Raw genomic sequence first — 26,405 nt, 5'->3', positions numbered from 1 at the left:
TCCCAATCACTATATTTCATAAAGACTGGTCATTAGAATGCCATGAAATGTTTCTTCTTCCCAAGAAATACTCTTGTATATGCAGTTTTGCAACACATTTTCTGAGTAAACATTTTTTGCATGTAGCCAGTCTGCCTTCAGTAATAGCCTTAAAATCTGCCTTTTAGACCTTTATACTTAGCTCATTTCAAGAAAATAAGTCATGAGTTTCTTCCGTCTGTGCCCTGCTATGAGCAAAATCACCAGCCTGCTAGATTCCAGCTGGAGACAGAGCTATGCTACGGTTCTCTGTTGCTTGCAGATTGTTCAATAGAATAGAGTATATTCCAGACAGATTTAATCTCAAAATATGCAGTTATAATTGTGAAAAAGGCAAAAGGATGATAAAATCAGTGACAACATGATAAACTCCTGGTAGATCATAGTCAGCAGTTTTATTTGAAGCAGGATGCAAATGAACAGTCAGCTTTGTAAATTCGGTAAAAATAGAAAATGTGCATCATATATCAAAACAAGAGAAATATTGACCAAAGTGCATTTTGATCTGAAATAACATTACACAATTACTCTGTGCTGCTTTATTTAGCAGTTGTAGTGATGACCCCTGAAGATAAAACCCGCTCTGTTTGTATTGGAGAAAATAAATCTAACTGATGATAGGTAACAGATTAGACAATTTAAAGTAATGTAGGCTAGGTACAAAAAAACCATACCTGTTTAGTTCAACTAGTTACTAGTTGTAGAAGACCTTCATTGCTTCAGTCTCTAGTTAACTACTGTCCATATCCAGACAGCTAGTGGAAAACAGGTTGGTCCTGCTCTTAGCTCTGTAATAGCATGGAGAAGATTGTTTACAGCAATACAAATCACATACAATAGAAGTAACTAACACAGAAATATACTTAATCAGAAGCATTTATGCCTTTTTTTTTTTTTTCCATTCTGAACTTCTGATTAGGCTCAGGAAGAGAAATTAATCTTCAGCCTTATAGAGCAAGTCCTGTATTCTTTAGTAACATCTGTCTTTCTCCCACATTAGTGTTTTTTAGATTGAAGGAAGCATTTGCACTTCTGAGTCACCAGTCAGTGGTGACAGTTTGCTCATGCCTCAGGATATTGAGTCCAATGGTTTCACGCATATTAGTCATCTCATTTGCAAGATTCTGAACATATCCTCTTCAGGCTTACCTTCCTGCACAGATTTTTTTCCAGAAACTGTAACGAAAGGATAAATGAGATGCTATGGGAAACTATACTTGACAGCATATGAAAAGGAGTTAAAAAAATCTCATTTTCATTTTCAGATTTTGAGTGCAGTCCTTTTTTATTTCCTTGAAAAATCAGCTTGTTTGGTTTCAGTTTAAATTATACATGCTTATTCACTTTTATTTTAAACACCCAATAAAAACTCCAGAGTATTCATATTAGCAGAGGTTTTGCTATCGACTTCAATATCACTCAGTTTTCTCCCTACATGTCCCTGTGCCAAATCTTGTTTGTGATGCAGACAGTTGACATTTGCTATTGTTAGGATCTTGCCTTCTGCAACTAGTGTAATGTCTTTAATTATTTATATATTATCTTCTTTGTTATTGAATTGCATGTAAAGCAAAAACATTTCACATTTTCATGTGAACAAAACATGTGGGTAGAGTATGGATTTACTATCTTCCCCATAAGAAATTTTTTAACACTTCTTAACATGACGTGCAGCTAAAGAGTATATATACATATGAAAATTATGGCATAGTATAAAGACTGGTAAATAAATTTTTCAGCTTGTTTAAATAGCTTGCCTTTTGCAGAGTTTGGTTCAGTGGCAAAAGAAGTTAAAAATACAAGAATTAGGCAACAAAATTCTACTACTATTACAAAAACAAAACAGCCAAAACAACAACACACAGTTTAGTAGAGAAAATGAGATGTTTTGATTTGGCTCTTACAGCTGATAAACCAGTTCTACCTGCTGAATTACAGGTTTAAAAACCTTGTGTTAGCTGATATACCTCTAGGGCTCCCTGGCCACTTAAGACAATTCGCAAAAATCTTGCACTGAAAAGAATGGTGCAATATCAAATAAAAACATCATTCCATCAAAGAACACAGTATGTCACAACACTTGCTCTTAATTTTCATTCCACACAGTTTTCAGATGAATCACTCAGAACAGAAGTGCAGGGAAACACATGCTGTTCATTATTGATTTAGGTATGAAATGTTTCAAGTGTGTGTTCTTAAATCAGCACCAAATAGATGACAATGTCTTCATTTAAATTAAAATATAACAAATCCCATGTACTCTGATAATTCTTCAATATTATGGGGGCTTAATTCTCTATAACATTGCTTTGACTGTATTAAAACATAATGAAAAAGTGAGACTTTACCAGAAATTTCATTGTGAAAAGTTGGCTGTAACAATGTTTTATTATATTCTTATTGAACTTCAGCCACTAGAAAATAGAATCTTCTCTCCATCCTTTGAAATTAACTACAAACATTAAGCAAAAGAAAAAAAATCAATGACCAATTTGCATTGCAGTTTCTTTCATGATTGCTACAACTACGGAAGATGTGCTAGTATGTTAAGGTTGCTGAGACCAATTTCTAAATACAAACATTAAAACTCCAGAGCATCATGTGCTCTGATTTAGAAATGATTAACTTTTAACACATTTGCATATGTAAGTTCAAGTAAACAATCCAAATTTATAGAGCAATCTTTATCTCTCTATATATACATATCTCCTATCATGTGGCACTTTAGAGCATCAGGGACCAGACTAACGGCAAGTGAAATATCTGACAAGTAGCAAAGTGGGCTGGAATATGTGACACTAGTGGGAGTAAGGGTATAGCATGGATTTGGCTGTAAATGCAAGATATTTCTGTAAATCATTATTCTATCACAAGTTTTAAGATAAGTAGAAAAATAAAGATGAAAGGTATAGAAATACTTTGTGTTGTTAATCAAACACACTAAAATCTGGGAAATTTTAGTCAGTATTTACGTCTGTTGTAAATAACACATTTAGGAAGCTTTAAGTACCTGAAACTAAAGAAACCCAAAGTAACATACTATGCCACTGTTTTGCTCTGTGTTATTTTAATGAGAAATTTTTTAAAAATCTTTTAACTTCAAATCTTTCATTTGAATCACAGAAAATGTTCACAATTATTTTCTATAATAATAATTGACCTGAGTTAGAGACGAATATATTCTTTTTTTACCTGTTCAAAAAATCAACAACATTAATTTGATCACATTTTCAGTTCACGTGTAACTCTGGATTTTCATATAGCATATCCAGAAGAATACTAGTTATTCTAATTCAATGGAGAGATTACTTTGGCAAATCAAAAATGAAATAAACAGAAGAGGTAAACTCTGCCAATTAATTTAAGTTTGTTAAATTGATGTTAAATATCAACAGCATTTATTTTGCAAACAGGCCATTTAACGATGCATGCTGATGCAGCATACATGGATCTTTCAATCGATTTGTTTTGGTTAGAAGTGTAATATATGGAATTAATCAGATATACTAGTGTATTAAGGACTGGCTTACAAGCAGATGTCAAAATGCAGCCATTTGTAGGAAGATACCAAGGGCCACAGGCAAAGACATCTCTCAAAGGGAGTTATTTCCTGACTGGATGTACATCGGTGTTTTGACTGATCATACAAATAAGATACAAAACCTTTGCAGACAACATCTGCTAAGTTATGAAAACAGTAAGACAAATCAAAAGTTACTTTAATCACCAGATAGTAGTGAAATAAATTTGTTTTACTATAGCTAGGTGCAAAGTAGTAAACTCAGAAACGAAGTCCACAGCTTGTACCTACGTAATAGAGCTTGTCTTTGAAAATGATGACTCAGAAAAGAACATAAGGTCATTGAAGATCAGTTCCTCAGCAGGAATTCTCAGTGCAGTGCTATGGTTAAATGGGATAACACCATGTTTACAGGAGAACTATCAAGTAGAAGTAGAAGGTTTCTGTGCACATTTCATTATAAATTATCGTGACAGTGCTGTGTTCAAAGTGGATATTCACACCAAGAAGAATATGAAATATTGGAAAGATTTCAGAGTGTTCTAGAATGAGAAAAGACGTCCTGAAACATTAAATTCACGGGCTTCAGTTTAGTCCTTTATCCACTACAGAAACTGTTGAGAGAGGACTTAGTCATTTGACATAGCTACTCATCACAGAAATGGGTAGAAGCTCTTGGTAGCACTCAATTTTGCCAACAGGGAATAATACAATTTCCAGAGACTAAAAGTTGTTAGCTTCAGACTCAACTTACATTAAATTCTAGTTTCAAGTGTAATTATTATGCCCTGGAATAATTTGGGTATCATATTGGGGACTCTATAATGGCCTTTAAGATAGGACTGGATAGATTTATTAAAGAGATATTTTAATCCAGTTCTTAAAGGAAGAAATTGCCTTGTGTGTATAGCCTTAGATTCTATGGCTATGACTGTACTAGCAAATAAAATATCCTGAGTATCCTGAGCCTTTTCTGTAGCGGCTCAGCATTTATGCCTGGGTGCCTGCTAACAGTTAAAACATAGCTGTTAAAACAGTTATGAGCAGTACTGGAATAGTGCTTGGTCCTGTTAGTTTCATCAATACAGTTGCAGTCTATATAAATATATATATATATATATATATATATATTTTTTTTTTTTTTTAGAGGGGGAGATGCACCAAATGTCCTGAAAACATCTAGACTAATATGTCTTGGCTTTCTCGAACTGCACCACAGAATTTGTAGTTAGTATATTCATTGAGATGATTTAATGAAAGAGCCTAATTTTACTAATGATCCTGGTCCCCACAACCTTAACAAGCAACAAACTTCATAAACTAAGACTTCATAAGTTCTGTAGTTACTAAGTGATATAAGGTAGGTAATCTTTCTACTTTGCCACAGACCTGGAAGCAGGTTTTGAGACTTCAGAAGAGTTAATATTTTAACTCAGTGTTTTAAAAGAATGTTCTATATTAAACAGCCAGCCACTGCACAGTAACTGTGGAATCAGGAGAAGAATGAACAGGCAAGATCGGTAAAACTGAGGCCACTGAGTTGCTGAATGTCATTAGATTCATAGATTTCAAAGCCAAAGAGATAAGCAGACCATCAACTTTGATGTTGATGCGTGATAAATTGTGTTTAAATATACCATGTCTCTAATCGGAAAAGGGGGAGCGTAAAGTCTGACAGAATTTTAGCTTCCACAAAGGCATCCACGCCCTAATTGAAGACCTTTTTTGCTTTGCATTTCTTCTAGTGACCAGATGATCTTGCAGTTGAAATTGCATGCCTAATTTGCATTGAATTTTCAATTTGCATTTGAATTTTACTTCAGTACTCAGCTTTTGATTCTACCCCTCTTCCTAAGATCAAAGAGCTTTTTAGCAGATAGTGTTTTCTTCACATGAAGATACTTATGTCCTGTAGTCAAGTTACTTTTCAGTCTTCTTTCTAAATAGTTAAAACACATTGCACTTCTGGAGTTTCACATTGTATGGTGTTTTCTCAGGCCTTGTGGATCTTTGCTGTACCTCTGCCAATTTTTCACCATTTTTTTTTTTTCTAGCAAGACACAGGATCAATACAAATATTCAAGAATTAGCCTCACCAAAACTATAAAAATTCTTTCTGCTTCTCTCACTGCGCTTTTTTAATACACCATGAATAAGTACCAGCTTCTTTACAGTGGGCATCTACAACACCCATAAAGCCAAAGGTGCAAGGCTTCACATTCAATTTATTTTTAAGTAATATTTAAAGAAGGAGAAATGCATATAGAAGAATGAGTGAAAGAAAGAGACAGAGCAGATATGAGAATAGGAAAAAAGTATGGTTGAGACTGAAAGAAATATGAGATAAAACAGAAAAGGGCTGGAATGAACAGTAGATCAGAAGGGACCATGTCTGGTTGATTAAAACAGTAGCAAAAATCTGATGTCATCAGTGGCTGGAGATCCTTCTCCATGCTGATTTGGTTTAATCATGGTTGACTCCTTCCTGAAGAACGTTTCAAGCCTGGGGCAAAGAAGAAAGTGTCATATATAGGACCTACAGCCCATGAAGTCAAGTGTTCTCCCTTGTAGAGTTCTAGATCCCTGGACTCCTTTGTCCCCACAGTGCAAAGATGCTACAAAGGGACACTCCCTGCCCAAAAGACCTCGCAGTCTAGAGTGCAACTCTTCCATTAGAAGGTAGAAGAAAAAAGACAGACAGAGGCAGCACAAACCAACGAAACGGCTCTGTTCAGTGTGAAAACAGTCAGGAAAAAAGTCATCTAGAAGTTGTGTATTCAAGGGTTTTGTTGTGGTTGTTTTTATCATCATGGCAAAGAAGGATTTTAAATAGGGATTTGAAGGTGGACAGTGAACATGGCTGTGTGGGCATTTACAGAGTGCTCCTATTTTGTATCAGGTCTAAATATAGCACATTATTGTACATGTTCTTACAATTTATTTTTGGTGACAAAAAGATCTGATTGTTTTAAATCTGGACCTACCTATTTTTTCTTAAGTTCACTGGAATAATTAAAAAAATACGTTCAATATGGCTTAATTTATGTCAATTGTTAGCTATTATAGCCCTGCATTTGTATCTTTTTATTAAAATCTACAGTTTATTACTGAAGGAATAGTTCTTGGAATCTCTTTCAATTTTATATTAATCAGGGTATGAAGATCTAATAAGACTGGTATTAGAAGGCTTGGGTTTTTTCTACAAAGTCAGTGTTCTGCATTAGCCCAAAGCTAATCTGCGTCCTATTTCCATCTTTCTCTGCCACCAGCAGTTGTATATTCCTGACCATTCTCTTGGTCCAGGACCAGTACTTGCCTTACCCTGCTATTTTTTCTACTAGTAAATACGATCCAGCAAAAATAAGATTATAAATTGCTATCAAGCAAAATGGCCTAACACAGTATGAGATGATCAAATCAGAGTTGCCAAAATGAAGACAGTGGAAATACAGATGAAGTCAGAGATAACAAGATGTGGAGAGACATTAGCAAAATAGCAGTCTGCTGGTATGAGCTAGGAACCGCAGCCTGAATGACCAACAAGAAAGCCCAGAAACTGGAGAAGTTTCACTGGCCAATGGGGAAAATCCCTTCACTGAATCAGGAACAAGACAATATTCCCCTATAATACTGAGGGCAGCCTGTGCTTCTGAGTGCTGCTCAAGAGCAGCTGTACTTACCTCTAGAAGTTTGTAGCAGAAATTGTCCAGCTCAAATGCTTAGCCACATTTTTGTTCTGAAGATGCTAGTGTTAGTAAAGGTTATTCACAGCCTTTATTGTATTTTTCAATAATATGTATCAGAGCTGTTTTATCACATTTTACTGTGATCTTGTGATGATTGTGGTATAATCCCCTTGCATTATTGTGGTATTCCACTGGATGATCTGTAAGTGTTTTAAAAAGGCAATATTGACCTACTTATATATGTGTACAAAGAGAAATTGAGTCTCTGAGATAAATATACCCACCTGTTGACTGTGCCAAGAACACATCTCTTATTGTGTACTCCAACCATTAAATTACTCTGTTGCTGGTACACCTACCACCCTTAATTTCTCCTAAAGTGGAACAGGTACAATGTAGAGTAATTTTCTTTCCTAATATTCTAAAATAGTACATCCTGTGCTTTTGGGTGGCTTCTGCAATTTATGCCAGAAACATCTTTTCTATAGTCTTGCAATTATTTGCAATGACATTGTCTAGCAAGATAAATAGGATGACAGTGTTTGACAGATCGACATACTAATTTTTCTTTTTGTTTATCTTTTAAAACTGAATTTAACTAAATATTTTATCTAAAAACTTAAGTGCACTTCATTTTGGTTTTTCTTACAGGATTTCTACCCCAGCATAAATGGAAGCCACATAGTTTAGAAAGGTGGATCTTTTTTTTTAATAAAAATCAATTGATTGAATTACGATCTTACCCCAGTTTAATCAAAATACATATTAACGATTCTATTGATTTCCTATTTTTCTGCAGTGTTGTATAGCTAAAACCCACTAAATGAAATGTCAGACTAATTTTGATGGGGTACACAACACAGTAAGATAATTACTTCACTTTGCTTAATGTAAAATAAATCCATAAATAGACATTTGTTTTACGTATAAAAAGTACACTGCCTGGTAGGGAACACAAACAAATAATAAACAAGGAATACTCAGTGACAAATGCAGACTGGAGTATAAAAGTTGACTCATTCAGAAATTTTATGAGCCGATTATTCATTATACTTTGGTGCCATGTACTGCACCAGAATTTATTTTCATTTGGTTTCCAGTTCTAAATCAGAGTTTCAGAACATTGTTTCCTCCTGGTTTTATTTTTCACATAAAATGCAGCACCGTATGTTAAGATTTTTTGGAAGAAAATGTTTTTTTGTTATTCTGTTACTACAGAAATGCTGTTTCGGTAGTATCAAACCAAACTAACAGAACTGAGTTTAGAGGCTCAAATTTTAGTGTTTACATCATCAGCATCTATAGAAAAGATGTTTCTGGAGTAAATTATAGAAACCACCCAAAGTATATATTTCTTCCAGTGCTAAATGCAACTAGTAGTATGTATGAAAGGTAGTACACATTGTCATTCTAAGATACTAAACATAACTTGACTGGCTGCTCACTAATTGTACCTTGCAATGTCAAGTACTCATTTCTAGAGCCAAATCTTGCCAGCAATAGAACATCTGAAAGTTTGAAGCTATACTACTTTTTTGTCCTGCAAAGTTGTTACCTGTACATCAGGAAATTCTGTGAATGTCCTAAGACAGATAACATGAAATATGACTTTCTGTAGGGCTGAATAACTCCCAGAGCTCCCAGTGACTTAGTGTGTATTTCTTAGCATTCCTGAGGTAAAGACAAAAGGAAGAAGCCAACAGATGCTTACAGTTACAGAGGTGTGGTGGTAGCAAATTCGACGAATCCAGACGCCGGCATAAGCTCTTTGATCGAACGGGCGGGCCGGGCGAGAGTAAGGAGTCTAATTCAATGTGAATTTACCATCCGTACTCTTTAATGAACTCTTAAACAACACTGAATATCAATGTCCCCGAGACCACGTTTTTCCAAGCCTTATATACTCTATACCAAAAGGCCATGCGGCAAGCGCAGGCTACAATTGGTTACACTCACAGTCACTCATGCCCCCCCACTATGGTGATTGGCTGCAGGGCACTGTTCACAGACTGTTCATGCGCAGCGGCAACGCCCCTCCTGCAGCCTAGGTCGAGGGCAGAGCGGCTTCTGTTTACCTTCCTTTTGTCTCTGGTGTCTCAGGGAAATCCTTCCGTGTAGCACAGCCGCATCAAGCCCTGGCTTGTTCACAGCACACAGCCAGAGACTCTCCACAATTCCTCCTTTTTTTTTTTTTTTTTTCTTTTTGGACAAGCCAGGATTGATTAGCTGTGTGTACTAATCCTTCTTTGATATGTGATAAAAAACAACTTATACATAACATATAAATAACAACAACAATCAACGTAAACAGTGCACTTTGCAATAAACCTGAGGTATTCCATTGCCATTTAAATATCGCAATGGATTGATTAAACAAATTCCAAGAACTTTGGTTTAAAGATACTCAACTTATAACAAACGATGTGCTGGGTGTTGATAAACTTACTCAAGAGGTAGTGGTGTTTAAAGATCTACTTATATAACTATAGTATGCATACATGTCACAGCTAAATCAATGCAAAGGTTACACCTCACTCTGTGACCTCCGAGGGTTCTGCTGCAGGGAGTTGACTTGGTTGAGTTTGTTTCAACTCCGGCTTTACTGCTCGGCTTGGAACCCACAATGGACCTTGATCTGTGGAGAGACACATATACCCTCTACCATTAAAAATAACAGGTACTGGTCCCTTCCACAATCCAGTGGTGGGATCACGATATCTCACCATGAATTCCGGTAAAGTGTTTTTCCTTCCTAGTCTGATCTGATAATGATGAATGATCACAGGAGGCTCCTCATGATCTCCAGTTAGACATAAATAATTCAAGGTAAACAACACCTTTGCTAAACGCTGTTGACAATCTAACTCTTCCTGCTTCTGTTTGCTCAAATACCCTTTAATCATTTGATGTGCTCTCTCGATGATTCCTTGGCCTGTTGGGGAATGAGGTATACCTGTAACGTGTTTCACTCCCCATTTCATTAGAAGAGTTCTAACTTTCTGGCTAACATAGGCAGGGCCATTGTCTGTCTTAATCTTTTCTGGGACACCCATTACAGCAAAACAAGCTGTAAGATGTTTACATACATGTAGTGCTTTTTCTCCTGGTAAAGCAGTAGCCCATATCATTTTTGAAAAAGTATCGATTGTGACATGCACATATTTAAGTCTTCCAAATTCTGGCACATGTGTCACATCCATTTGCCATAATTCTAAGGCTTTTAAACCTCGAGGATTGACACCGATTCCTATACCTAACATCTGGCTTCCACACTGAGGACATGCCTGTACAATACTTCTTGCTTCATTTAAAGTTAAATCGAATTGTCTTTGGAGACCTCTGGCATTCTGATGAAAGCTCTCATGACTTTGTCTCGCTTGTTGGAATTTATCTGTTGGAGGCATGTGCTGTACTGAACTTACTAAACTATCTGCAATTTGATTTCCTTCACCTAGACCAAGATTCCATTGATGACTGCGGATGTGAATCACACAACAGGGTTCTTTTCTTTGATTTAAAATAGCTCTCAATTGTACAAACAATTTTCCTAATCGAGGATTATTCGATTGTCTTAACAGGGCATTTTCCATTCTGGGTATTACACCTGCTACATACAAAGAATCTGTGACAACATTTAAAGCAGATTTCAGCCAATTATTTAAGGCCCATATTACTGCTGTGAGCTCTAAAGTCTGCAATGAATCCTCTTTTGAACCTTCAATTAAATGCTGTTTCCATTGACTATTCTCTTGCCAGACACATGCTGCCTGGTGTCTTCGTTTTCCTGCATCTGTATATACTGTAAGGCCTTCAACAGGTTTTGCTTTTACTTTGCTTCTCTCTAACCACTGATTTGTTCTAAGGAATTGCCATAGTTTACCTTTTGGTTGTCGTGAATGTACCTTGCCTATAAATCCTAATAATGCATTCTGTATAGGCATCGAATGTCTCAGCCACCATTCTAAATCGGCTCCATTTATCGGAATACTGATGTCATCTGGTTCCTGACCGCTAATTTCTAATATTCGAGATCTTCCTTTTCGAATCAATTCTCCAATTGCTTCTGGTCTCGTTTGAATACTGAATTTTGGCTGGACACTGAGAAAAATCCACTCTAATAATCGCAAATCATTTTCTGTTTTCAATCTGACAGTGGCACAAAAGGAAGAATCTGTAGCAACATCTATGGGGAATTCCCCGTTTTTGTTTTGCCACTGGCAGATGATTGCACACGGATGTTCTAGATTGCTAATAAGGAGGGAAATTGGTCGATCAGAAAGTCTTCGGCTAGACCAATTTGTCTGTACTTTTTGTGTAATATCAGAAAGACATTTGAGATGCACGGACTCTAAGCTTATTTTCTTAGCTGGATCACCTCCTTTTAGAAGTGAAGTAAGAGGTGCTATATCATTGTTAGTAATGCCTACGCAATTTCTAATCCATTGTATGTCCCCTAACAATTTTTGGACATCATTTAATGTTTGTAAATCAGTATGTAATTCAATTTTTTGTGGACGAATCTGTGCATCACAAATGGACCAACCAAGGTATTTCCAAGGTGCAGACTTTTGAACTTTCTCTGGAGCTATAACCAACCCCTTTTCTTTGAGTTTGATCGTAATTTGGACTATGGAACTTTCTGTGAACTCAGCTTGTTGACAGAACAGAATATCATCCATATAATGATAAATAATTGTTTGTTTCCATGATGCACGAATAGGTTGAAGTGCCCATGCAACATACATTTGGCACAGTGTAGGAGAATTTTTCATACCTTGCGGTAGCACTACCCACTCATACCTTTTAGCTGGTTCCGCTTTGTTTACTGAAGGCAGTGTAAATGCAAAACGCTGTGTATCTTGTTCATGTAAAGGAATGGTAAAGAAACAATCCTTTAAATCTATAATTAGAATATGCCAATTTTCTGGTAACATTACAGGTGATGGTAATCCAGGCTGTAAAGCACCCATGGCTTGCATTTGATCATTTACCTTTCGCAAGTCATGTAATAATCGCCACTTTCCACTCTTTTTTGGTATTACAAAAATTGGGGTATTCCATGGACTAGTAGAAGGCTTGATATGGCCTGCAACTAATTGCTCTTCTACTAATTCACGTGCCTTTTGCAGTCGCTCTTCTGTTAATGGCCACTGGTCAACCCAAACTGGGCTATCTGTTAGCCAGGTCAATGGAGGGTTGGGCAACTGCTTTCCAGTGACCACTAAGGAAAAGGTGAAGTAGTTAACACGGCACCAAGTTGCCCCAAGACGTCACGGCCAATAAGCGCCTCAAGGCTGCTTGGCAATTCCATCACATACACCCTAAGGGTAACACATTGACCTTCAGGGAAACTAATCGAAATGGGATCAACACTTATGTTTGGAGTAGTTTGACCCCCTACTCCAGCTACAGTGGAAGAGATTGATTTTTGAAGTTTCCAATTTCGTGGCCATTTGAATTGACTAATGATGGAGACATCAGCTCCAGTATCAAGCATTGCATTTACCTCTACAACAACAGTAGAATCAGACTGAAATAGTTGCACACGTAACATGGGACGCTGAGTCATTGATGAGGTGAAGCAAACTGCAGGACCTGTCGATCCAAATCCTTTATCACGCCTTTGTGTTGAGGATGCTGGAGGAACTCCTGGAAGCATTGGTAGGCAGTTTTCCAGTGCTACTACCTGAGCTATTCTACTCCCAGAAGGAATAAAAATTGGCGGATGCAGAGTGTAGGCCAGGATTTGAACAGTTCCTGTGAAATCTGCATCAATTATACCTGGTATTACTATAAGACCTTTGATACTAGCAGAAGAACGGCCAATCAATAGGCCTCCAATGAGACTATCTTGTCGAAATAAAGGTCCTTTAGCATTCGTTGGTATTCTGTGAATTGCAGTATTGGTCAATGTTATATCTACTGCTGTCTCCACATCAACTCCGAGGCTTCCTGCGGTGCTTGGCTTGTTGAGGTGAAAGAAGCCTGGTTCACAGTTGGTCGCTGATTGGGATACAGGTTCGGAGATGCTCTTTGTGTCTGGTAGCTGCTGAACGTATACCGTAGCTTGTGGTTGTTTGTTTTGCTTGCTGCAAAATTTTCCAATTGTGTGGTTCCCATACCGCTGTCTGAGTGTTCATATTTTGAATTACCGGTAGGGCTAATTTTGCTGGAGACCAATCACCTTCTAGAATGGCATCTTTGATGACCCCTGACCATCTGCTACGTCGGGGCTGTGGCTGGTCAGTAGAATCTATAGGCACCTTTGATTGCATTGTTTGTGAAGGGCAAGCTGGTTTTTGAAACTCAATTTGTTCCTTATTATTCTCTACATTTGACACTCTTAAGTTAAGTTGTTCAAGCTTGTTGGTAATGACTTGCAGTAACTGCTCTACTGCTTGGGGTGAGCCCAATGATGTAGGAGGAGGCTCACAAAAAACTTCCGCGGGTGCTTGCGGAGGCAAAGTTTGAGGCGGCCCCGGCCCCGGCGGCTGCGCCACGGCCGGTCCGGCGCTTTTCTCGGAGGGAGGGGGGGCGTCCGGCTCGGGGCAGGGCAGAGGCGGAGCGGTAGGAGGAGGGCGGCACTCAGGGCCTCCCACATCCGGACAGTCGACTAGTTGCACTTCCGCCTTCTTGGCACATTGCCCCAGAGACTCGGAGGGGGAAACTTCCGGTTCTTTGTTTACGAGCCGCGCGGTTTCTAATCCGCGTTGCAGATCGGATTGTGAAAGTATTGGCTGAGCCGGGACCCCGCGACCACCCCGAACGGCAGGCAGACCCCACAGAGTAGCCCACAGGCCCCTCTTTTCTTTTGGACGACAAGTTTTATCAGTCCAGGTTTGTTCTGGGACAAGCGCCTCCGCGGCTCTTAGGGCGGCACGTTGTTCCGATTTCATAACTTCTAATGATTCTAATACGGTTTTCCACAATTCTCTCACAGCTTTAATTTCTTTCTCTTCTTCCCCTCTGATAGTTTTGTCCCACATAGTGTCCCCCACTGATCTCCATTCCGTTGGGGAAAACAAAAGTGGAACTTCCCCAAAGTGTCCCCACTTCTGAGCTAAAAAAATCAATGTGATTAGCTTTTCCTGTGACGATTCAATACCTCTCTTAGAGAGAATAGTCGTCAGCAGTGCCGCGGCTGTTTCAATATCCATTATCTTATCAGCGCGGTCTTAACGTAGGATGCGAGTGGCCAGCTCGACTGGTGCCCGTCTTTTGATACCGGACTAAGCACACTATCCCACACCCCGGCTTGGCTCCGTTTTTATGAACGCTGCTCACCGCAGTAATTTCGATCCGGAGCGATATGCTTTGCTAACGATCCATCCTTCTGCTACCATATGTAGATCCGAAGCGTTATTTTCTGCTAACGAACCATCCTCTGCTACCAAATGTGGTGGTAGCAAATTCGACGAATCCAGACGCCGGCATAAGCTCTTTGATCGAACGGGCGGGCCGGGCGAGAGTAAGGAGTCTAATTCAATGTGAATTTACCATCCGTACTCTTTAATGAACTCTTAAACAACACTGAATATCAATGTCCCCGAGACCACGTTTTTCCAAGCCTTATATACTCTATACCAAAAGGCCATGCGGCAAGCGCAGGCTACAATTGGTTACACTCACAGTCACTCATGCCCCCCCACTATGGTGATTGGCTGCAGGGCACTGTTCACAGACTGTTCATGCGCAGCGGCAACGCCCCTCCTGCAGCCTAGGTCGAGGGCAGAGCGGCTTCTGTTTACCTTCCTTTTGTCTCTGGTGTCTCAGGGAAATCCTTCCGTGTAGCACAGCCGCATCAAGCCCTGGCTTGTTCACAGCACACAGCCAGAGACTCTCCACACAGAGGAGCACAGTAAGATGAGGAAAATGGACAGAAGGGAGTATTCTTAGGCCATTATCAACCAAATTGACTTGCCATCAAATATTCTTCCAATTTTTGTCCTGCCATTTCTTTCCCTCTTTGTGCATCAGTCCACTTTAACAACTGGAAAGCATAGGATGTCTATAGCAACCTTAAACTGGTAAGCTCCTTAAACTATACATTTTCTGGTATATTAATCATTTACTTAAGCATAATAATGGTATATTCAGGCAGAGAAGGGCTAAATATACCTCCATAGAGTTAATCCTGCCAGGACACTAGTGTATTCACAAAACTTGAAGTTCTGAAGATTTTTTTTCAAACAGGGGGTCTAATCCTTCCATATTTCTTTTAAAGGTAATTTGATTCAAAACGTGAACAATTTCTCCCCCAAAAAGAAAGCTGTAAGCAGACTTTTTAACTCGAACCTAAAAGTTTAGCTGCCATGAGCTGGTTTTGTAAAGTATGAGAATCATTTTGTTGTGGGAAAATGTACTTGACTACTGGATCGAGTACAGTATTTACACCAAAAAAACATCAGGAACTTTTTACTAATTTTAAAATTATAATTTCTAAAAGTCAAACACTGAAAAATTTACCCCTAAATTTAAGACCCTACATCGGTCTTCCCCACGGGACAGATTTCCTCTCTTTACATAACTGATCAGGTGTAGGTTAACCTGGCTGCCTGATGATACTCCTCTCATTCTCCATTTATAACAGTTTCCAATGAGGAAATTTGTCTATTGAACACTCCTGTTATGCTGGTCCAAAGTAGCTTCATTCTCTTTACATTTTACAAAATCCTGCAAAAATGCCTTTTGGGATAAATCTGTATGCCAATGGGATTAATTTATACTCGAAATATGTGGTAGCAGTAAAGACAATATTTGTCTTCTCAAAAGTAACTGAAGTAGGCTTGGGAGTCTGAGGTACAGAAAAACTGATGGTTTCATTATATAATTTAGTTTCTCTAGGATACTGAGATACTGACAGTTTAAACCTAAATCAGATCCAGTGTGGTACTTTGGATAGGTATACTCTTTGCCTAGAAGTTTTGACACCTGGAACAAATATATTTTAAAACTGAAAGAAGAGTAACAAGATAAAAGGATAAAGTACCAAACACACTAGCAAATAAACATTTCTTCATCATATGACCTGCTCTCTTTCAACAACAAAAAACCCCTTTCCTTATATTTCATTTAAATTTCTGAAGTTTTCAAGTTCTATTGCAGCGTATATTGATAATCAAAAGTTTACCTTGCCTTTCAATGCTTCTCCTAACCAACCTGAATAATTGAAAACAGGTTCTTTGAAAAGACTTCCAGAAAGAAGTCAAGTCCTCTAAAATCAGGATTTTTCTATGGTATGTTGACAATCCCAGGAAATGTTGAAGGCAAAAAAAAAAGTATATTCAGTTTAAGTCAAGCTTTGGACAATATTCACTTTGGATCATGTTTTAATTTGGAAATTTTACTTGTTCCTACCTTTTCTGTTCTAAGCAATTGTTTTCCCCTCTCAACCTGTCTGTAAGCTGAACAGAAGTTACCAGAGTAGCCAGAGACATTCAGGCCCAAGACACAAAAATGCTTATCCCATGTTTTTCTTCTCTGAAACTGCACCTGTTCTGTAGAACAAGAAAAATATTTGTGATGATGAAACTTACTCTAAGGAAATCTTTTCTGTTGTTGCCAAACATTTGATCATCTTCAAAAGCCATCTAGTATTTAACACACTTTGGCTGAACTTTATCCGTTCCTTCTAGTAACAATTTCAGGTTTCTAGAAAGAAACAAAACATAGTACACGTTCACAAATTAATTCAGTAGCCATCTCATACATATAATGATGTCAGTGACTTGACAGGAGAATTTCAGGGCAAGGTTGCTGGACTAGGATTGCTGTACAGTTTTTGCATTATGGGCAGCAGGAGAAATTGTTACTTGGAGTGTTATATGCAGTCCGATTGCCTGTTGGCGCTAGTGGCAGAGGTCAGAAGCTTTCCTTCTTGGTCAGAGAGCACAGCAATTGCAGCTGTCTGAAAAAAAGTGCTACGGGTTAGAACATGTAAAAATAGTGAGGGTACTGTTTGTCAGACCAGGTGCAAGAACAGAAAAAAAATCCATGCTTTGCCAGAAAGGGGAGGACAGACAGAAAAAGCACACAGAAAAGAACAAAAGCATTCCTTCTGCTAAATACTAAACTATAGTCATTGGAAAGAATACAAGAGGTTATTCCAGCTCCCTTGTTGACTAAATTGTATGTTCTTCCTACAGAGAGTTCCTAAAAAAGAACTGTTCTTTGTTTTCCTGCGTACAGACACAGTATCTGTTGTTTATGGCTATGATCATAGCATGCATAGTTTAAAATGTGGGACTATGAGATAGGCTGTGTTTCCCTTTCTGGTATGTCAGACACTAAAACCCACATTCCTTGTTTATTACAGCTTCTTTGTGATTTACTAACAAAATTTCTATTTTTCAGCTAATTTCTTGTACATTGCTTCTATTTCCCTGATCTGTTTCAAAAACATTGGGCTATATTTTTTCATGCCTTATATTTAGGCCAGATATATTTTGTCCACCACCTTTTTTTTTTCCACATACGGAAAAAAAATCTCCTAAAATTTATGGAGGCAGAATATCTCTAAGTTTTCAGGGTCTGTTTTGTTGAAACACTTTGTCAAGCTTTGGACAGGTGCAGACATCTGCAGCTTTATAAAGCTCATGGCTGTCACAGGATTAGCTGTTGTGGAGAGGATCTCAAACTTCGTTACCTCCTGGGGCCTCAATTTACTGATTCTGGTAGAGTAACCAATACCATCTAGCTCAAGTACCTCTACAGAAATTCAAGACATGAATGCAAAATTAGTTATAAGATGAAGGCAGTTGAAGACTCACTTATGAAAAAATAATTCTGACTCATTTGGCAAAGCTCAGTATGGTAATATGTAATGTAGCATTCACGTTTGCCTTTCCTGATATTTTGTTTAATGGCCACTATATGTCAATGGCCCTCTACTTCCGTATTTACTAGTGTTTTAATGCAGAAACACACTGAAATAATATATGCAGTGTCTGATTATCAGAGAAAGCTCTACTTAGCTTTAAGCATATTCATAAATGTTAAAGCATTTTGTTGCAGATTTGAAGACTACATTCTGACTTTATTAATGCCTTGGAAAAAAAATCACTGTGATTTTTATTGTTCTATATGTCAGCAATCCTCATGTTTGCTGAATCCATTTGTAGGATTGTGGTCAGGTTACCAGTTATTACAGCACTGGGTTTTGTTCCTTTCTTTTGTAGTCATCTACAAAAACTCTTGTCAAATTTTTGGAAAATTGTCAGCTAAGCAGTTTCGCTTGTGCATTGTCAGAAGGTGAGCATGTGGCAGAGCTCTTCTTCACAACTGATTAGATATTGGCCAATAGCCTCAGCAGTTTATACATCTGTATGTTTTTTAGTTCATTTGAATGAATGGAAATAGAATCATAGACGTGATTATTCTTGTGCGTTTTTTTAAAATTTACCTATCTTTGGACATTGATATTTAGAACATCAGATAACTTTCACAACTTAAGAGCTTTCACAAAATGACATCAAGAGAACAGATAACTAATTCTGTGATACTGCAGCTAGGAATATAGTGTTATACCTGCTTCACATAAACCAAGACAGAGATTTTAGTCAAAATATTTCAGAATAGATGAGAACTCAGTTCATCCTTTCAAGTAGCTGCTCTTAAGTACGGTGGAGGAGACAAGCTTTAAAGAGTATGACTGGTCTTTCAGCTTAAATCAGTTGACCTGGCCCACAGACACAGTTTTGTAGCCTACTTTCTATTAAGAAAATATCTTGTGTGGTAAGTGTGATCTCTTTTCAGGAATTTCTCAGAATTAGGAAACTAGGTATAACTGTTCATTAGCATACTGAAAATTATTTTGTTGTATTAATAGACCTATTTACTCTCTTACAACTAAAAAGGCTAAAAATGTTATTACCAGGAAAGTGCCCTGGGCTTCAACTGGCATTTTGGTTTTGATTCAAAAGGGAGCAAGAGCAAGTCTGAATCAGCTGTGTAGCAGACAAGAATGCATAAATACAGGAGAGTACAGTGGACTAAGGGAAAAAAGAGCAGAGTGTGAAAGGAGGCAGGGCAAGAATCTAGGCTTGTTATAACTTTCTGTGAGGTCTGGTTTCTAGACATCAGACTAGACAGATTTGAAGACAGTCTGTACCTACGAAATGCAACACAGCTTTCAATGATTTCACATATGAAGCTCATACCTACTACATCGTAACAGTAAATTGATGCTCAGTTCCATTATGCATTATGAGCATCGAAACAAAAAGGTATTAACCTTGAACTCCAGATGGCAAGATCACAAGCTAAACTGTGTTCACGCGTCAAATGCTTGTGAACTCATGCGTGCTTGCATAATGGAATGTCCACGTCTCGTACCAAAGAATCGCATTCCGTGTATACTGTTCGAGTTCCAGTGATAAGAACCATGGCTCAGCAGCAAGTGTCAATCACTAGTGTAGACTTCTCAAGGAAAAAAAAAAAAAGTCATTTTGATCTGAATTTTGATAACATAATGGGCATTGTAACATAAATGCATTAAATAGGAATGTGTGTCCATGTTTTTCTTTAAAGCTCATCCTTTTAGTTTGTTTCCCTTTTCTTTGTTTTCTTGACATTTGTCTTTTCCCCTTACGTTTCTCTAGGACCATAAAGAAACATTGGCAAGTCTTACAACACTGATTATCTTCATATCTTAAAGGCAATAGCTTACTGTAAGTCCATAGATCATACTGAGCAGGCGGTGTTCCTTGTAAACCAAGATATTTTACAATATACAGGATAAACAGAGATGAAAAAAAGTCTTGAAAAATTAAGTAGTATTAAATATGCAGACATGAGCAAAGTTTTTAGTGGCATAAGCACCCCATTACACTAAAACAAGTTTTGACCACCAGAAACTAAATTGTTTACACAAACACAAAGCCAAATACAGAACTGGTTAACAGGATTTAGACAAAAGAAATAGGTCCTGTAACAAACTTGATGATATTAACATCTGGACTATTTCATTTATTAATAATTTCAAACCCCAATTTTGTCTAATAATGCCCTGATGATAGATCTGTATTTAGTATATAACATTACGGTAAAGAAAATGCTATTTCCCTTGGCTGCCTCAAACACATTTTATTTGTTCAAAGCACTGGATTTTTCTCTAAGTATTATCTCATATTTGAATTCCCTGCCATCTTAGTACTTGGTTTGGGACAACTACTACATGTTTTTTATGCTTGCATTTGAGAAACATACTCTCAGTTTTATCTCCACTCATTATAGATTTTCTACCTGGGAATTAAGATAGTTACTGCAAGGATTTTATTGGTGGGAAAGAAAAAAGGATTTCATGTTTGTAACTTCATTCTTTCACAGCACTTGCTAACAAGGGATGTCGTACTGCTACCCTAGATGGAAACAGAAGATTAGTAATTGATTTGCAACATCAGTATTAAGGATTTAGATGACATATTTGTAAGCTACAGTTAGCCATAAACATGCATTTTTCTGTTTTGAATATCAGCAGTTTGGTTTTTTTCTTATACCGTGTGTGAAATATTATTTTCAGTTATTATGTTGCAATATATATTAGCTTTTTTACTTCCGTAAGTTTCTCTCTTTGCTAGTACTGGTATCCAATGAAAGTGGTAAAATTTGTCAATTTTGTTTTGTGACTGCCAAGTAATGTTTGGGCTTTGAAACCAAGACTTCATTGAGCAAGTGAAGGTGCAAATTTGTATAGTTAAACAACTACAGTTGTAGCTAGACACCTATCTCAGTCTGATTCTCAGAAGTGATGCATTCAGGGAGATAAATCAGGATTTAAGTGTCATTTTAAAAACCCAGCAGTCAGTTTTATAGATGCTTTTATATGATGATTTAACACTGAATGTGTATTGTTTTCTTTACTATATAAGACATAGTCAATAAAGGCTCCTAAAATACAGTCATCAGGGAATACAGTCAGTTCTCCAGCTGAAATCTGTTCAGTAGAATAATTTGCACCATATTGACAAAGAGGAAATATAATGGTGTAAAATTAAAAATCTCCAGTTGTGTTTACAATATGAACAAAGAAAATCATAAGAAACTATGATACAGATACAGGTACTTAGAACATTTTCATTTAGAAATTATTTGATCTTGAAGTGTAATAGGCATCCTTCATAATCATTAGACATGGCACACACATATTAATATACTTGGCAGGTGTCTAGCATTCCAGCAGCTGACAAACAATAAGGACATGTGTTACACTAAGCAGTAAGACAAGCAATCTCTGAGCAACCTAGCTCAGATATTGGGACCAGTGCAGCCAAGTAAGCTTGTTCCAGGAAGTTAACCCTGCAGGAGAGTGAGACAGAATCTTAGGCCAAATGCCATGATAATTTGTAGAGTTCAGGTGTCTCCACACAGGAGATCAGTGTGCCATCTAGTTATTGCCGTAAATGCTAAGTACTAGAAAAAAGCAGGTGTTATTGACAAAGCAGTTAGTCAGAGAATCAAAGCAGAAAATTTGTGTACAGAAAATGTGTGTACTTTAACAGTAGCAGTATGCTACTTTGTGTACAAAAATAGTCAGTTTTGCCGTTCAATCAGTAGGTACTCTGAAATGAACTACAAAATTATTTTCATCTGCTATTGCTTGATTCTCCAGTGAAAATACAGCTGTTGCTTTAATTTTCAAGTCTTCCCAATAACTTTTAAATGATCATACAAATCCTGAGGCAGCCTCAAAAGCCTGTCCATACTCTCTGAATTTTTGCCATATTTATAGTCTCTTGACATTCAGTGCTATCACAGGGTGCTGCTCCAGCAATGCGAGCCATGAAGAGAATGCTTGCATAGGCTGGCTCTCAGCATTCCTGCTGCCCTGATGTCTCCAGCTTCTGAGACCGAAGCCAGCTGAGATGCATGACAAAACATCTTGTGACCTCTCTGCCCTGAACTTCCCACCACTATGTGACACTGAAAGATCAACAGTGGCAGATCTTATGAAAGAGCTATGTAGTCAAGGTTTGAATCCTCTGTTATCAGGGAATTCAAACCTTGTTAGGTGTTTAGTGTTTAAAGTCAAGCTGGGTGGAGCTGGAGTATGGCAAACACTCCACCATACAGGTATTTTGCAAGTGAATACTTTCTAGCTCTTCAGTGTTGTTTTTTTGTTTTGGTGGTTTTCTTGATTTTGTTTGGGGTTTTTTTAGGTTTTTGTACTACTGAATATAGTCCATAAAAGATGCTCTGAGCGAGTATTTTTTACTCAAGAAGTCTGTGCACCAGGTTAAAAAACAATGTATCATATTAGTATACCTGACAACAGAGATGCTTAGAATGAGAGACAGAAGACTCACTCTGGCTCAAGTGCGGGTTTAGCTAGTGGGCTGGCTTCTCCACTTGACCCATCTGCAACCTGGAAGGGTATCAGTGGTGGTACTTGCTGCTTTTGGATCTACGTCTCCGTCAGGGAGCGGCACAGCTCCATGAAGAGGGACAAGCCAGTAGCCAGGGGTGATCCCAGCAGAGGCTGGTGAGCCTCACCAGAGGGGCTCAGTCTCACACAGGATCCAAATGAAGCAGACAGAGCTGGTAACAGGATCTGCCAACAGCTGCACACAGCTGTGACCAGGGCCTGTCCATCAGCCCCAGCCAGAACTGGGGCTCCACACAGCCATACCTACTGCCCAGCCCAGGAGAAAAGCAAAGGCCCTGTCCTGAGCTTAAATAGGGCCCATTGGCAGATGTGGGTGGAGGCCCCAGGTGAGGTTGCTCAGAGCATCTACAGTCCTGATGATCTCATTCATTGTTTAGGTGAGTTTTGTATATCATAAAATAGAGAGCATGAAGGATAATTTACTTTTTAAAATCCTGTTGTCTTTGCTGTTGTACATTCATATTTGTTACTACTGGCATACTCTTTCAGTTACCTTCATTAGCCTAATTTAATTTAAAGTGGAATTTCTAGAAATTTCACTTCTGTAGTGGCAGTTGGGACAATTATGTTAAGATGATGGGTCACATAACAGGTACAGCCTGTTGCCTTTTGTTTACTCTTCTTTAACATCTATTTGTTCCCTATACCATTTTATGTTATCAAATAAACTGTTCACCTTAATTATAAAGGGCACAAATAAGAAATCTTGAATTAAATATTGGATGTGCAGCAACTTGTTCTGTATGTGATCCTGTTTTGATACATATGAAGTCTCATATTTAAACCCTGTGTTAAAATGTTCTGTAGCTTTTCCTTAGTCTTTCTTAATTCTCTCAGCTCCCTGTTTTTTCCCCTGACTTTCTATTTCAAAATGCAGTAGGCATACATGGGGAAGAAGCAACATCTCTGACTTTTTTCCACTTATTGTCCACACCTAGTATGTCATATACAGATCTACAGACTGATTAAGCCAGAAACAATGATTATGACTGTCTAGTATGCCTTGCATATGATTTTATTCATGCACCTTGATTATAAGAATTGACTATATCATAATGTCCCTGTTATCTTCATGGCAGGTTATCAAGGGCATTTCATCACTCACAGTGTGGGAAAAGGATATGCCATTACTGTCAGTGACTGGGCTACTGAGTTGTTCTGAAAATACTGTGTTGTTTAGATTCAGTGAAATTCCCTGTGCCATGGGCACCTTCATAGTTTCAAATGTCTTCTTATGATGCAGAAAGGCCATTGCCAGACTTCAAGAATCACTAACTGGAGTTGTTAAAATGATTAAGAAATCACAAGATCTATGAGAAGCATAAAGAAAGCAGAACAGTTTTCTGAAGATATTCCCGAAGTTGTTGTGACTTTTCGTACACACACACACACAAAATCAAACCAAAACAACAACAACAAAGTCCCAAGGACAGTACAACAGAAAAATAGAAATTAAAATTACAACATTCCTAGTAGTTAACAAGTAGAAAATTCAAGTTAGTTTGAGAAAATTTGAGACAGGTAATTTCTGACATAAACTCCTATATAAAGCCTTCCTTGGGTCAGCCAAGCGCTGGAGCACACTGCCCAGAGAGGCTGTGCAGTCTCCATTCTTGGAGGTTTTCAAGTCCTAACTGGACATGAGCAGCATGATGTGATCTCCTAGCTGACCTGCTTTGAGCAGGAGGGTGAGCGAGAAACCTCCTCATGCCCCTGTGAGGTTTGTGACTGAGACAATTTTCTTTATACCAGGAACAAAGCCCACCACAACATAGTTAAGACCAAATGTAAATCTGGGTTTCATGTAGACGGATACTCCATAACATTTTTATTTTGGAATAAAATATCAAATAGAATTGACAGCTGCCTGATAAATGCAGAAAATCAGATCACAGCTTTTACTGAAGGCTAATGTCAAAGCTCTACATTCCATACGGATTTCACTGAAAGGAATTGTGATTTCATCAAAACAGCTGCTAGCTTTGTAATGACATATGGGAGTAACTTTTTTTTTCTTTTTTTTTTTTAATGAACATTCTTACAGCAATGTTTTATTTGCCTTCTGCATCCTTTTTCCTGACATTGTGACTTCAAACATCAGCACAATTTAAAAGGCAGTAGTAATTCCTGACAAACTCTTAACATTGTCTCAAATCTGCTATTTCTTTAAGATCCGGAAATAAGTTTAATTCATTCTGTAATTGTGAGATAAATATTTTAGTCTAGAATATTTTGTCTTGTACAGCTGAATGTGAATTTGGACTTTTATACACACAGATGCATGAAAGTCTTTCTGGATTCCACTTCTATAGGATAAATTACGGAAGAAAAATAGTTATTGTAAAATACTAATATCAAGGATCTAGCAAGGATAACAGGGATTTATTAAATGTTATTTCATATAAAAGATTAGTATACCGAATAAATAAATATGATGACAAAGCCATAATAACATCATAATAACTTTCTATATGCTATGGTATATTTAATGTCGTCTTGAGCTATGTATGTGCTCCCTGAACAAATCTGTACAGAGACAAATTTGCAAAAAGGCAAAAGACCTCTGTACAAAGGTAGTGAATCTCTTATTTATGAGGAAGAAATCTAGTATTTCAAATATTGTTTCAAAGAACATGGAGAAATATAGTTTGGGTTTTTTTATTTCAGTGGTCAACTCGATGTCAAACCACTTGAATTATGATCTTCCAATAATTATTTTATGCTGCAAGAGGATAAGAAAGAGAGAGATCTTACCTTTCCAATTTAAAGAAGTATTATTTTCATGAGAGGGTTTAAAGTATACACAAACAACCTATATTAGTTGACATAAGACTTTTTGTTGAGAAGCAGATGTGAAAGGCAGGCTCACTTTCATACAGCTAATAAAAGCAAGAGTCTTAATCCATACACAAACATTTTTTAAGTTCAGTTACTATTATAGATAGGGCAGTGGGGTAAATATTGCCTACATTTTCTGATATCCTTCCTTTATGACTACAGTCTTGGTGAATTTAATGAAAGTAGTAAATAATTAAATTTGACTTTAATACTAACATTACATTTTGAAGTAGAAGTAGAAAAATAGCTCTCCCTGGGAAAGTTAATTAATGTAAGACTGTTACATGCTTTTAAAATTCAAATATTTTATTAAATAGTTGCACTTATAATTACACCTTTATGGTATACATTTTATTTGTAAGTAGTTTTTGCTTTGATAAATGAACGGTGTGCAAGGACATGTTTATGTTATGCTGAGATCTACCCTAAATCTTGATAAATCATGAAAGGTCCATCCACTCAGTTATCTTCCGTAACTGAAGGTGAACCAGTAACTATCTAATCACTGCTCTAATAAGACATGATATCTGTAGCATTTTTTCATTTCTTTTTATTTGATGTATTCATATGTCATCAACTAAACCTGTCTCGGGGGCTGTGTTGACTATTTCCTGGCCAAAGGTCAAAACCACCTAATGTTAGCAGTTGGAGTGAAAAGAGTGAGGGAATGCATTTCAAAAGCCACAGATGAGAAGGTGCTGAGATGTGCAATGAACAATGTAGATATAAAGATGTAAACTGACATAATAAATGAATAAAATATATACCATATCAACAAGCATAAGTTTTAAAATTGATATTTATCTTTGAATTTGCAAAGTCCAGTTCTAACTTTTGGGAGGTAATGGGGATGGAGGAAAGTAGTGCTGTATTAAACTTAAAGCATTTACTTGAAAAGTTACTAGATATATGTTGTAAACTCAAGCAAAACCTTTATGTT

General features: G+C 37.5%; 1 protein-coding gene and 1 long non-coding RNA gene across 6 annotated transcripts in view; one reads left to right on the top strand and one right to left on the bottom strand.

Annotated features, from left to right (window-relative positions):
• Window positions 1–26,405, top strand: part of PACRG (parkin coregulated) — a 243,531-nt gene that overhangs the window by 170,013 nt on the left and 47,113 nt on the right. The gene's annotated exons all lie outside the window — the stretch shown is intronic.
• Window positions 1–26,405, bottom strand: part of LOC139827566 (uncharacterized) — a 32,558-nt gene that overhangs the window by 5,342 nt on the left and 811 nt on the right. Inside the window, exons 2-6 of one of the 3 annotated variants that reach the window (XR_011738339.1) lie at window positions 16,782–16,896; window positions 7,240–7,445; window positions 3,851–3,940; window positions 2,388–2,491; window positions 714–1,215 (exon numbers count right to left, since the gene is read on the bottom strand). This is a non-coding gene — a long non-coding RNA (uncharacterized lncRNA). Of the gene's footprint in view, window positions 1–417; window positions 1,216–2,387; window positions 2,492–3,850; window positions 3,941–7,239; window positions 7,446–16,781; window positions 16,897–26,405 lie in introns of those variants that run through there. The other 2 variants (XR_011738338.1, XR_011738340.1) reach the window with 2 other exon arrangements.

Source organism: Patagioenas fasciata, chromosome 3, assembly GCF_037038585.1.
Source record: "Patagioenas fasciata isolate bPatFas1 chromosome 3, bPatFas1.hap1, whole genome shotgun sequence".
NCBI lineage: Eukaryota > Metazoa > Chordata > Aves > Columbiformes > Columbidae > Patagioenas > Patagioenas fasciata.
Note: the sequence above shows the minus strand (reverse complement) of the source record. Positions and strands in the feature narration are given on the sequence as shown.